This window comes from Talpa europaea (assembly GCF_964194135.1).
Source record: "Talpa europaea genome assembly, chromosome: 2".
Classification (NCBI taxonomy): domain Eukaryota; kingdom Metazoa; phylum Chordata; class Mammalia; order Eulipotyphla; family Talpidae; genus Talpa; species Talpa europaea.
Window position 1 is genome coordinate 68,761,955 of NC_140068.1, and position 12,464 is coordinate 68,774,418.

The following is a 12,464-nucleotide window of genomic DNA, read 5'->3' on the forward strand; positions in this document are numbered from 1 at the left end:
GTTTTCCATATGGTCTAGACCAGTCTACATTCCCACTAAGAATGTTCTTTGTTAAGTTTACCATCAGTGTTTTAATTCTTTTTGATGTGATTTTTATTTAATTTTATATATTTTTACATCATTTTTCATTTTTTGCACAACGTATGCATTTTCATCTTGGTTTTAGTCCCCATACAATTCCCACCACCCTTGTTTTGATCCTACTCCATTCTGACCCCTGTATTGTGTCTCTGGTTTATAGTTGCTTGCTGATTTTGATTTTTACTTCATTATAATTAGTCTTTTCCTGGTCCCTTATTTAGGTTTTCTAAATTCCTGCTATGAGTGAGACCATCCAGTATTTTTCTTTTGCTTTCTGGCTTATTTCGCTGAGCATGATCCCTTCCAGCTCCATCCATGTTGCTGCAAATTGCATGAGTTTATCTTTTTTGAGAGCTGAGTAATATTCCATTGTGTATATATACCACATCTTCTTGATCCAGTCATCTATTTTTTGGGCATTTGGGTTATTTCCATAGCTTACCTATTGTAAATAGTGCTGCAGTAATCATAGGGGTACAGGTGCCCTTTTGAATTAATGTTTCTGTGTCCTTTGGGTAAATACCTAGGACTGGAATTGCTGGATCATATGGAAGCTCCATCTTTAGCAGATGGAGGAATCTCCACACAGCTCTCCATAGTGGTTGGACCAGTTTGAGAATATGCTATTTTTATATACAGTCTTTGAAAGAAAAATCTCAAATTCATCTACAGATAAATTTTTAGTTATAAGAGAATTTAGCAAAGTTGCACTTAATATATTCAAAGCAATACCGTATGCCATTAACTATTCTTCCACAATGTAATTTTTAGTATATGTTGTATAAATGTTCTACAATTTATTGAATAATTTTATTGTTAGGCTATTTAAGTTGATTTTAACAGTTAGCTAATATAAATTACAATACTTTAGTAATAAATATGGAAAATTTGATTTAAAAAGCAATTACTAAATACACACCACTGTATATCTCTATAAAGCCATACTATTAGAAGATTAAATTTATAAAAGTATATTTTGTTAAAAATATATTAAGAACTATCCATAAAATTAAGAGATGTATAAGACTTCTTCTATAAAAATAAAATTTATTAATTAAAAAAAAAAGGAAAAAAAAAAAAGAAAGAGTAACTTCAAGACTTAAATAAGTAGGCCTCCCTGGTGATGCAGGGGTTAAAGAGAGCACTGTCAAGCTATCGCCAGCCACTACTGTATGAGTTGGATCCCCACCCAGACAGAGCAACCCACAGGGCTCAGCAGAACTCTCCTGACTCGCCTGTTCTGCTCCCCACTCTCTCTGGTGAATCCCCTCACCCCCCCACACCTCTGGCCTGTACCCCAGTTCTTGTATGCATACATGAATCTTTAAAAAAAGTTTAAGAAAAAGACGTAAATAAGTAGAGATATATACATGGGTAGCAAAATTTAATAAAGATGCTAGTTCTCTCAACATTGATTTATAAGCCCAATTAAATCTCTCTCCAATTGCCTACACAGATCTCAGTGAAATGAGACAAGTTAAATAAGCATGTATGGAAATGAAGAGACCAAGAATAACACAGACATTTTGAGAAGATCATTATAAGTGGAAAGACACATTCTAATGGCTATTAAATCTTATTATAGAAGTATAGTCAGAGGCATATAGACCACAAAACTTGTACTGTCCCCTTTTTAGGACCTGAAGATGTCTTAACAAAGTGTTCACATTGTTACAGGGCAGGGAGAGGGGCAGCCCAGACCCCACAAACCTGCTTATTCTAAATGGGTTCTGCCATCCGCCTCATCAACACAAAACATGAGACTTTAATGGGTAGGAACATTAATACAACCAGGAAACAAGACAGGAAAGGCAAAGAGTCTAGTTTCTAAATCAAGCACCCAAAGTTACCCGATCCCTTGTGGGTAAAACTCCATCCAAATAGGATTGGCCCAGAGCAAGGCCCCAAAGCCTGCCACAAGTCTAAAGCATCTTCCATTGGGGACCCACAGAAAAGGGTCAGAAACAACCAGACAAGCCCAGAAGGAAAAGAGCAAAATCACAATCAAGATAAAAGCTGCCATGGTCACCTCCCCACGGGTCTCACCCACATCTGTGTCACCCAGTCCACGACCAAAAGACAAGTGCAGTTTCTTCAAGTGTCTCTAGGCTCCATAGGCCTCCTCCAGGTCTCCTGGCTCCATCCTGCTTCCTTCCTCAGTCTCCTCTTCAGCTTCTCCTCCCTTCTCAGCTCCACCCTCCTTTTGGGTGGGGCAGGGAATCTGGAACCTCCCCCTTTCCTGGGACCACCCTGTTACAACATGATGATATGAGATTATAATTATATATCCATAAAATGTGTTAATTGAAATATTTAACCACAGTCAGTTAAAACTTCTATGACACTTCCCTGTCACCTCCATCACATATCCATTCATGTTGGCTGGCTTTAGAGTAACTGTGGGCATTAGAGGGATTTGAGGCCCTCAGTTGTATTTTTTCAATCAGCTGAAATGTTTTATAGCTTCGTTATTTCTAACTGTAGCACCCTCATATTTCCCTTATCTTTACACTATTGCTTTATATCCTCCATTCTTTTTCTTGAATTCCATTAACATTGCTCTGAGTTCCCTTCTGTCATGCTGCACAGCTCTGCTGAGTCAGGACTCCTTTCAGGGCTGTTTCATTTTGTCATTTGTGATGTATTCTTCTGTCTCCTTGTTTTCAATTTTTATGGGTTTTAATAGGGATAGAATTTACCTGTTGGAGTAATGAGGAGACTAGTACTGTTGTGGAACGCAGGTCTCAGTTGCCCTCAGTCAATTCAAGGAAAGAGTTTGAGGAGAAGGAAAGTAGTTTAATTTGTTGACAAACTGAAGAGGGCAACAGACTCATGCCTGCAAGACCACTGTCCTGCTCTTTGGCAGAGGGCAGGGGTATTTATCCAGAGTTAAGGGAGTTGAAGGGGGAGTAGGCAAGGGTCAGCCTGATTACCCTTGCAATTCCTGCTTGCTTTTGCCATCACCTGGTGCTCAGCAATTCAGAATGTTAACTTCCTAAGACATCCTTTGGAATGTAAAACAGAAACATGGTTGTCAAGCCCATAGGGGAAATGAAGGAGATAGGAATGCTTATCTGGTGGGGCAGAAAGAGAGCTTTTTATCACTGGATCAGCACTGCCAAGGGGCAGGCAGTAGGTATAAAAGAGGACTGTGGTAGAGGATCCCCTCCAGTAGACAGAGGAACCTGAACTTCCTGTTGGGCTGTGGATGCCAGACTTGTGTGGTAGGGGTTCACAGGGATCCCCTCCTCCAGACTGCTCCTCAGTTGCTGTCTCTTTTACAGTATATGTGTGACCTACTCTAGGCTATTTTTAAGCACGAGATGCAGCCCTGGGCACAGGGCTGCAGTTGATATGAAGTCACAGGCTGGGCATTCGTACTCTTCCTCCCAGCACAGAGACTCATCCTAGGATGTCTGCTCTCAGTGTTGATAGGTGCTCTAGTTCTAGTTTGTGTTTCGTGGAGGTATAGGTGGGGAGTGGTAGTTGTTTCTGACATCTGAGCCACGGCTCAAGTAGTAGCCTCTTCTAGAGCAAAGCCCAGTTGCTCTGACCCCATTCAGGCTACAGCTATTTTGTGTAAAAAGCTGCAGACTCATGTCTGTAGGCCTCTGTCTTTCCCTTTACCTACAGTTCTCCAGCAATGCACCCTCCATCCCAGGTGCCAGCTTGTACACCCCCTTACCCAGTGTAGTGCTGGGTCTTAGAAGCCCAGATGGTGGTGTGTGCCCTAGTCAATAGCTATAGGGACCTCTGCAGGGGCCCTGCTCCTCCCTCTAGGAGTTGTATTGCACTATTATCATTCTAAACAAAGCTCACTTAAAGTTTTTCCTACTGCTTTGCTTTCCATCCCAGGAGGATGCTCCTATTGTGTGCTGTGGTTTTCAGTTTTTCCCTCAGGGGGTCTTGGCTTCCTTTTACAGCAGTTTTTAGTGTGTGTGTTTGAAGGAGGGGAACCTGGTGTCTTCACTTTGCTGCTATCTTACCAGACTTCTGAAAAAATTGCTGAACAAGAGACTTCTATGTACTCTGCACTCTAAGTGTTCAGGTTATAGCAATGGAAAATACAGTAAAAAAATCCATGCCCTCTTGTGGTTTGCAGCGTCATTTGCAAGACAGGTTATAAACACATAGTTAAAATCATATTGGACATTGATAAAAGCTATGAAGAAAATGAAGCAAGATGGAATGGCAGAAAGTGAGAGGACAATCTCAGGTAGAATGGGATGCTAAATGCCAAGCTTTCTGTAGTTTTCTCATTTGCAAGGGTAAAGGGGAAAACATCCTCAGAAAGTGGACATATTTTTCCACTACTCAGTATGTGTGCTGGAGTTAGAAGATAGGACATTCTTCAGATATGGGGCAACTGCAAAATGTGCCTATAGGGAGTATTCCTATGAGACTCTTAAACTTAAAAATGAATAATGTAAGTAGTTCATCTGCAAGTGGGAGCCAAGCCGAGTTCTGAACAAGATATAGACAGGGGATGCCCCATGAGGCTGCTGTTTGTGGTTGTATAGTTTGTGCACCACACATCTTTTTTTTTTTTAATTTAAATTTTATTTTTATATTCCCCATACAATTACAACCCCCTTATTTTGACCCCAAGCCCTCCTTTCCCCGCCCCTCACCCGCCATAGTATGTCTCTGCTTCATAGTTGTTTGTCAATTTTGATATTTTCTTTCTTATAGTTATTCTTTTTCCTGGTCCCTTGTTTAAGCTCTCTAGATTCCTGCTATGAGTGAGACCATCCAGTATTTTTCTTTTTCTTTCTGGCTTATTTCACTGAGCATGATCCCTTCCAGCTCCATCCATGTTGCTGCAAATTGCATGTGTTTATCTTTTTTGAATACTGAGTAATATTCCATGGTGTATGTGTACCACATCTTCTTGATCCAGTCATCTATTTTTGGGCATTTGGGCTGTTTCCAAAGCTTAGCTATTGTAAATAGTGCTGCTATAAACATAGGGGTGCAGGTGCTCTTTGGAATTGATGTTTCTGTGTCCTTTTGGTAAATACCTAGGAGTGGAATTGCTGGATCATATTGTTATAGGGCAGCCCCCATATTGAACGGGTTGCCTGGCTGTGGGTCCTCACCCACGCGCTTACAAGGGACTTATTAATACTCCACTACAGGCATACACAAAAGGTTAATAAAAGGTTTATTTACAAGGGAAAAGGAAATAAGGAAAATGTACAACTCAGGGAGAAAATAGGGAAATAAAGTCTTTAATGCTTCCTACCCGATCCGCCAACCTGGAAACCCAAAAAGCACTCTCCAAGCTGGCTGGACACTGCGAGCTGGTGGAGAGTCAAAATGGGGGGACCCCTCCAAAACCCACGTGTCTGGCTTTATACCAACCTGGCTGCTTAACCCCACCCTCAGGTCCCAGCCACCTTCCCTTTGGTGGTGATGGGGTTTGGAGTTCCCAGTGTCTTTGGCTTTGGCCTGGGGTGGGGGTGGAGTCCACAAAGCCTGTATGGAATTAGCTTTAGGACATTTTTTCCCCCTAACAATGGAAGCTCCATGTTTAGTAGGTCAAGAAATCTCCACACAGCTCTCCATAGTGGTTGGACCAGTGGTTGCACTCCCATCAACAGTGCAGGAGAGTTCCTTTTTTTCCACATCCTCGCCAACATTTGTTGTTGCTAGTTTTTTTAATATGTGCCATTCTCACTGGTGTAAGATGGTACCTCATTGTAGTTTTGATTTGCATTTCCCTGATTACAAGTGATGTTGAACATTTTTTCATATGCCTGTTGGCCATTTGCATTTCCTCTTCAGAGAAGTTTCTTTTTAGCTCTTCTGCCCATTTTTTGACTGGATTATTTTGTTTTTATTGAGTCTCATCAGCTCTTTGTAGATTTTTGCACCAGACATCTTTAAAGGACTATTAACCTGTGACATAGTTTCTTTGACTTGATTAGAAAAACCATAATTCTGAGGTCCAGAAAGAAGAGGTATAGAGGAACCAAAAGGTGCTGTTCTCAGCAGAAAAACGTATGCACTTATCCTGCACTGGCAATGGCCTCTAGGTATAGAAAACTGGAAACTCTGCAAGCTTGGGGAACATACAGGATCTGTTTATGCAAAATAGTTCTCTTAGAACAGAGGTGAGCAGTGATACTTGCAGGAACTGCTAGAGTCTCTGGACACCTTGTCCACTTTGGACACCATAAATGCCTCCATGGCACTGCATGTATTCTTACGCTCCAGTCTTTCAAAAACAGTAACTACAGGGGAGAATTCTTTCCTTATGGCTCCTGCCAACAGGTTGGGAGGTAAGTGGATGAATTTGTAACTAAGAACTTAAAAATGCATCAGAACAGAATTCAAGATTATAATATGAATTGAATTTAGATCCTGCATTCTGTTCACACCTACAACTTAAAACTCTCTATCTAAGTAAGGCTTTTGAAGATAATAGAGAACAAAATCCATCAGAAAGGCAATAACTACTTTCCTCAGGTAGTCATTTGACATTTTACAACATTTGGACAATGAGTTTGTCTTTAAGATTTTTTATAGCCAGGAAATTCATGGGGGGAGAGTGGGGTGGCTGAAATTTTTGGGTTCTGACAACAGAAAAGTTATCAATTTATCTGTAGTAAAAAAAAAAATTCCTTCATTGAAATGGCAACAAGAATCTATCTTACATGGCAGCTTCTTAAAGGGATGTAAGAAAACATCTCTTTCTACCTATGTGAAATGAATGAATAATGAATCACCATCTTCGCACATATTCCTCGTTAGCTCTCTGGTGGGGGAAATTCTAAAAATATTTGCAACAAGAAAAACCACTAATTTACTATTAAAGTGACAAAAATGTTGGTGTTAGAAGGGACATTATGAGCTATATAGTAAATAACCTTGATTTCCCAGATGAAGAAAATAAAAGCCAAAGAACTTAAAAAAAAAAAAAACGAAACTGTTACATGGCAACCCCATTGTGAAATGGGGTGGTCTGACTGTGGGTTCTCACCGGTGCACTTAAAAGGGACTTATAACGAGACTCAACTACAAGCACACACGAAAAGTTTAATGAAGTGTATATTTACAAAAAGGGGAAATGAAGAAAAGAATAACTCAGGGAGAAAGAGACAGAGGTAAATTGGTGAATGTGTCCTACCAGTTCCTCTGAGCGGGAACCCCAATAGCACACTGAAAGTTGGTGAAAAACCAAACCCCCACAAGGCCTACCTGTCCAGTTATATACAACACCTGGCTGCTTAACTCCACCCTCGGTTCCCAGCAATCCTCCCTTTAGTGGTGACATTATGGGATTTGTAGTTCTTGGTGTCTTGGATCTCTGATCTGGGGTGGGGGTGGTGTCCATAAAACCTGTGTGTAGAGTTTGTTCAGGAAATCCCTTCCCCCCAATAAAACCAGCAGGAGATAATAGAAGAGGTAAGATGAGTCACAGTGTTACAGGGCAGAGAGAGGGGCACCCGAGACCTCACAACCTGCCTGCTCTAAATAGGTTCTTCCATCTGCCGCATCAACACAAAACATATGAGACTTTAATGGGAAGGAACTTTAATACAATTGGGAAACAATACAGGAAAGGCAAAGAATATAGTCTCTAAATCAAGCACCCAAAGTTACCCATCCCCTAATGGGTAAAAGTCCACCCAACAGGATTGGCCCAGAACAAGCCTGTCACAAGTCTAAAGCATCTTCCAGTGGGGACCAACAGAAAAGGATCAGAAACAACCAGACAAGTCTGGAAGGAAAAGAGCAAAATCAAAATCAAGACAAAAACTGCCATTGTCACCTCCCCACTGGTCTCTCACCCACATCTGTGTCACCCAGTCCACGACCAAAAAGCAAGTGTAGTTTCTTCACATGTCTCTTGGCTCCATGTACTTCCTCCAGGTCTCCTTCTGCCTCCCCATCCTACTTCCTTCCTTCCTCAGTAACTGTTGTAGAGTAACCCCGATACAAAACGGGGTGCCTGACTGTGGGTCCTCACCTGCGCGCTTAAAAGGACTTATCAATGCTCTACTGCAGGCACATGCGAAAGATTAATAAAAGGTTTATTTACAAGGGAAGGGGAAATGAGGAAATGTACAGCTCAGTGAGAAAATGGGAGACAAAGTTTTAAATGAGTCCTACCCGATCCGCCGATCAGGAATCCCAAAATGGCGCTCTAAGAGCTGGCCGCCAGCCAGGAGCAGTGAAGCCAGGAGGCGAGCAATAGCGAGTCCCCCAAGGCCCACGTGTTTGGTTTTTATATCCAACCTGGCTGACCAACTCCACCCTCAGGTCCCAGCCACCTTCCCTTTGGTGGTGATGGGATTTGTCTTTCCCAATGTCTTGATGGCTTTAGTCTGGAGTGGGGGTGGGGTCCACAAAGCCTGTATGGGATTAACTCAGGACATCATTTCCCCCTAACAATTCCCCCCTTTCACTTTTTGCCACCATTTCCATGGTGATGAAGATCAAACATATGGATGCTGGGATACAGTCTCAGATGAAAATTTTCCAGGGTTCCAGTCTGAAAGAAAACGAATCCCTCTGGGTATTGTCCATTGTGGAAAGCAAAAGTCCTCCATTCCTGGAAAAACAGTTTATCAGTCCAAGCCAAAAGAAAAACATCTGGAGGCATTAGCCAGAACAAGACAGCAGATATGTCAAAATCACAGGAAAAAAAATCTTAAAATGGTTCAACTTATGTAAAAACAAATTCTCTTAAACTTGATCCCCAATTTTTTTAACAGCATAGCAAAAGTTTGCAAACTAAATCTACCTTTAAACCATATTGCCTATTTTTGCATAAAATCACAGGGCAAAATAACTAAGCAGCAATTTTAGCTGGCTTTGTTGGAATACTCCATATAGGATTCAGAGCGAACTGTTGACATCCGGTCCGTGTAGGCTTCAGGAACAAGTTGGTCTCATGAGACTCCACCTGGACTTTCATTTCCCCCTAACATCTCCTCTGCAGCTTCTTCTCTCCCTACTCAACTCCACCCTCCTTTTGGGTGGGGCAGGAAACCTGGAACATCCCCCTTTCCTGGGGACAACCCTGTCACAACAGGGGTTTTCCATTTAGCATGATGCTATGAGAGAAAACTCAGAACCCAAATCTCTCTTGCTGTATTTCCTAAATTTTCTAAAACTACCTAATATAAAATGGTTATGATGTTGAGTATTTTTTTAGAAATGTGTATATAAGATGGAAAACAACCAATTAAGCACATAATCACCATATTTAAGTGGTGAAGAGAGATTTGTTGTAAGAGTAAAAAACCTCTTTCAAAAGAAACCATCGTATAGAGCACTAGTGTAGAAAGAACTAGCAATCTGGGAAGACTACCCTTTGGAGAAGGAGGAAGTTATGAACTTAGAGTTAATGTCACTTAGAATGATATTGAGAGCAAATGACAGCCTCTAAAGTTCTTATGAGAATAAATAAATTTGATTTATACATGGTATCTTCATGTGCCTGCACATCTTCAGATGGAAGAGATAGCAGGTCATCAAAACAGTCTGAAAAACAATTGATGATTGCAATGATTAGATCAGGCAGAGCAAAGAGAGAGAAGAGACAGAGAGAGAAGCAAGAGATAGGAATAGCTGGGAACCACAGGAAAAGGGTAGATTTTATTGATTCATAAAAAGGCCACTGAGAAAATAAGACTTCCTCCTTCGATGATGAATATTTCCTGTTATTAAAAAAAGTCACCTAAGGTAAGAACACTGAACAACCTCAATTCCACATTAGATCATAAAAAAGAATAGGCTAATGGCCAAAGTAGATTGATTCTTTTCTGGCTCTTGTTTTAACAGAAGCTCTGATTTCCTCTAAAATTTAACCCAAACTTGAGTTCACTTGGGAAAGACATACAAACACCATAATCGTGAATGGGGAAGTAATAAGAAAATCTGGGAAGGATTAGTATTAGTGGAGCACATCTTTTTATAATACTGATTAAAAGCTCCTTTTCTAAGGAGGCTCCTTCTGAAATTCACATTAACATCTTGATCTCAGGCTAGCAACCAGCAGAGGCCAATCAAACCTCCTCACAGTGCTTCTACTTCAGATTTATCTGTGCATCTGACTTCAGCTTTGCCCCACAGCTGGCAGCTCCTTCCCAGGGCCCTCAGGGCACAAGTAGGGTGTCTTGTGAATTCAGGTTAGGAAAGGAACGAAGAACTCCACTGAGTGAAATATGGAAGGAGTACTTTTTGGGTCTGTATTATAAAGTCATGAGACTGATGTTTGATCATCAATGCATCTCTGGAGCAAGAATAAAAGCATTTCCTATGAAACCACTTAGAGGAAAAATACTCATCTGGATGGCAAGTAGATTAAAGAAAAAAATTGCAGTACTTTAAATTGTACAAAAGAATTGATCCTTAACAATGATCACATTTAAATTGCTGCTCTTCACACATTTGTGCTCCTTTATAAATGTATCCCAAGAAGGAACAACACTTGGTGTTAAGGTTTCAGGATGAAAATCAGCAATTTGTATTTGGCCATTGCTCAAGCAAAAGCTTTAAGAACTTTTTATTGTAAATCCACCACTGGTGAAAGTCAGAAGATGAAAAATTTGGTGTGGGTTAGACACACCTATGCATTTAAGCCTGGTATGGTCTTGCAGAGAGTTGGGGACAAAATGTGCTACTAGTGGCATTAGTGCTATGTGAAATGAAAATATAAGAAAGCAGAAAATCCATTTTTAAAAGGAAAAATTACCAATTGTTTTATGCCTCCCACCTTTTCTTGCAAGAGATAAAGACTACACGAGCAAAACAAAGAAGTAGATCCCTCTGTATTTATTGCTCAAAAAACAGATGTGGTGGCCCTAAGTCAGGTCTCCTCAAAGACTTTTAGAAATCCGAGTTCTATGGGCCATGAAGACTTTCCTCACTCCCTGATTTGCAGAAGAAATTTGAAAGGAATGGATGATAAACAGTTGTTGTAAGTCTAGCTGCAACTAACAGAAACCTACTCAAACTAACTTATGATACACAAAAGGAAACCATAAAAAATCATAAGGATCTAAGGAGGAGAGGAAACCTCAGGAGAACTGGAACCACAGACAAGAAAACTATCAGGACACAGACACAACTCTCTTTCTCAGTAATTCTCACTCTCTAGGGCCACAAAGTTTCTCATCTCTGCACTCTGTGAGTCACTGTTACTGTCTCTTCTTTGCTGATAAAACATTTGTTCTCCATGTGTACATGACTGACACACCCGCCCCAACTTATTCCTACACCATTTCCTCGTTAAAAATCCAGTAGAGATTAGCTTTTGTATCCCCCACTTGCCCAGGGGCATCTAAGGCAGTCAGAAAAAGCTTGTGCTGTGGAATTTAAGCAGTTTTTCCAGAATTCATCCCTTTGGGTGAGTGAGCTGTTTACTGAATAGGCTGGGTAGGTGATTAAAAATTATGTCTTACCATAATAGTAAGTTAGGTTCCTGTGTCCAATTAAATTAGCAGCTAGAGAGCTACAATGACCATGCCTAAGGGGAGAAATCCTATATTGCCAAAATATTAACCAAGATGTAAAATAGTTCATTAATCAAAAAAATCACCAGGTAGTTATCATGTTACCTTGTTTTGTCAAGTTAAATATACTGGAGTGTTACCATATCAATTGTCATTCTAGTTTGTGAAGGAAGGCAGTTTGTTTATGTATGAAGAAAGATGTATTCAGAGTTGACAATCAGAATTATCACCCCATATTAATGCTAGTTGACAAGCACATTTGATTTCTATCCTTTTGCGGTTCCCTGGGGAAACAGATAATATAGGCTTCTATGACTGAGCTCATCAAGATTCGCTTTCCCTTTCACAGAGTGAAGGTGTAAGGGGGGAGATGTCCAGCATCTGGGCATTTTGCCATTCTGGAAAAACTGCTTAAATTCCACAACACAAGCTTTTTCTGACTGCCTTAGATGCCCCTGGGCAAGTGGGGGATACAAAAGCTAGCCTCTACTGGATTTTTAACGAGGAAATGGTGTCCAGTAAATGGTGTACATCTTACTAGGAGAGCATCCTAGTTCTTGCCAATGTTAAGACACAGTGCTCCCCTTAAAGCCACTTGTTAAAGATGACACCTTTGTCAGCTTCGTCCCTGAAATAGGGACCAGGAGCATTAAGAACACAATTCTGTCCAACAAAATACCTGAGACACAAGCTTGAAATTTATTATTTTCTAATGCAAGAAAAGAGTTTTAAGATGTGAGTACACTTGGGAGAAGTGAGAATTTCTCCTAAGATCATATTAAAGTATAAATCAGTGTTCAAAGTGTGGTTTGAAAACCACATGAGAACTGTGTTGTCAGCCAGGGAGGGATAAGCTTGCCTGAATGTAAATCAGCTGCATCACTAAGCACACGGTTCAGCTCAGCGGACATTATT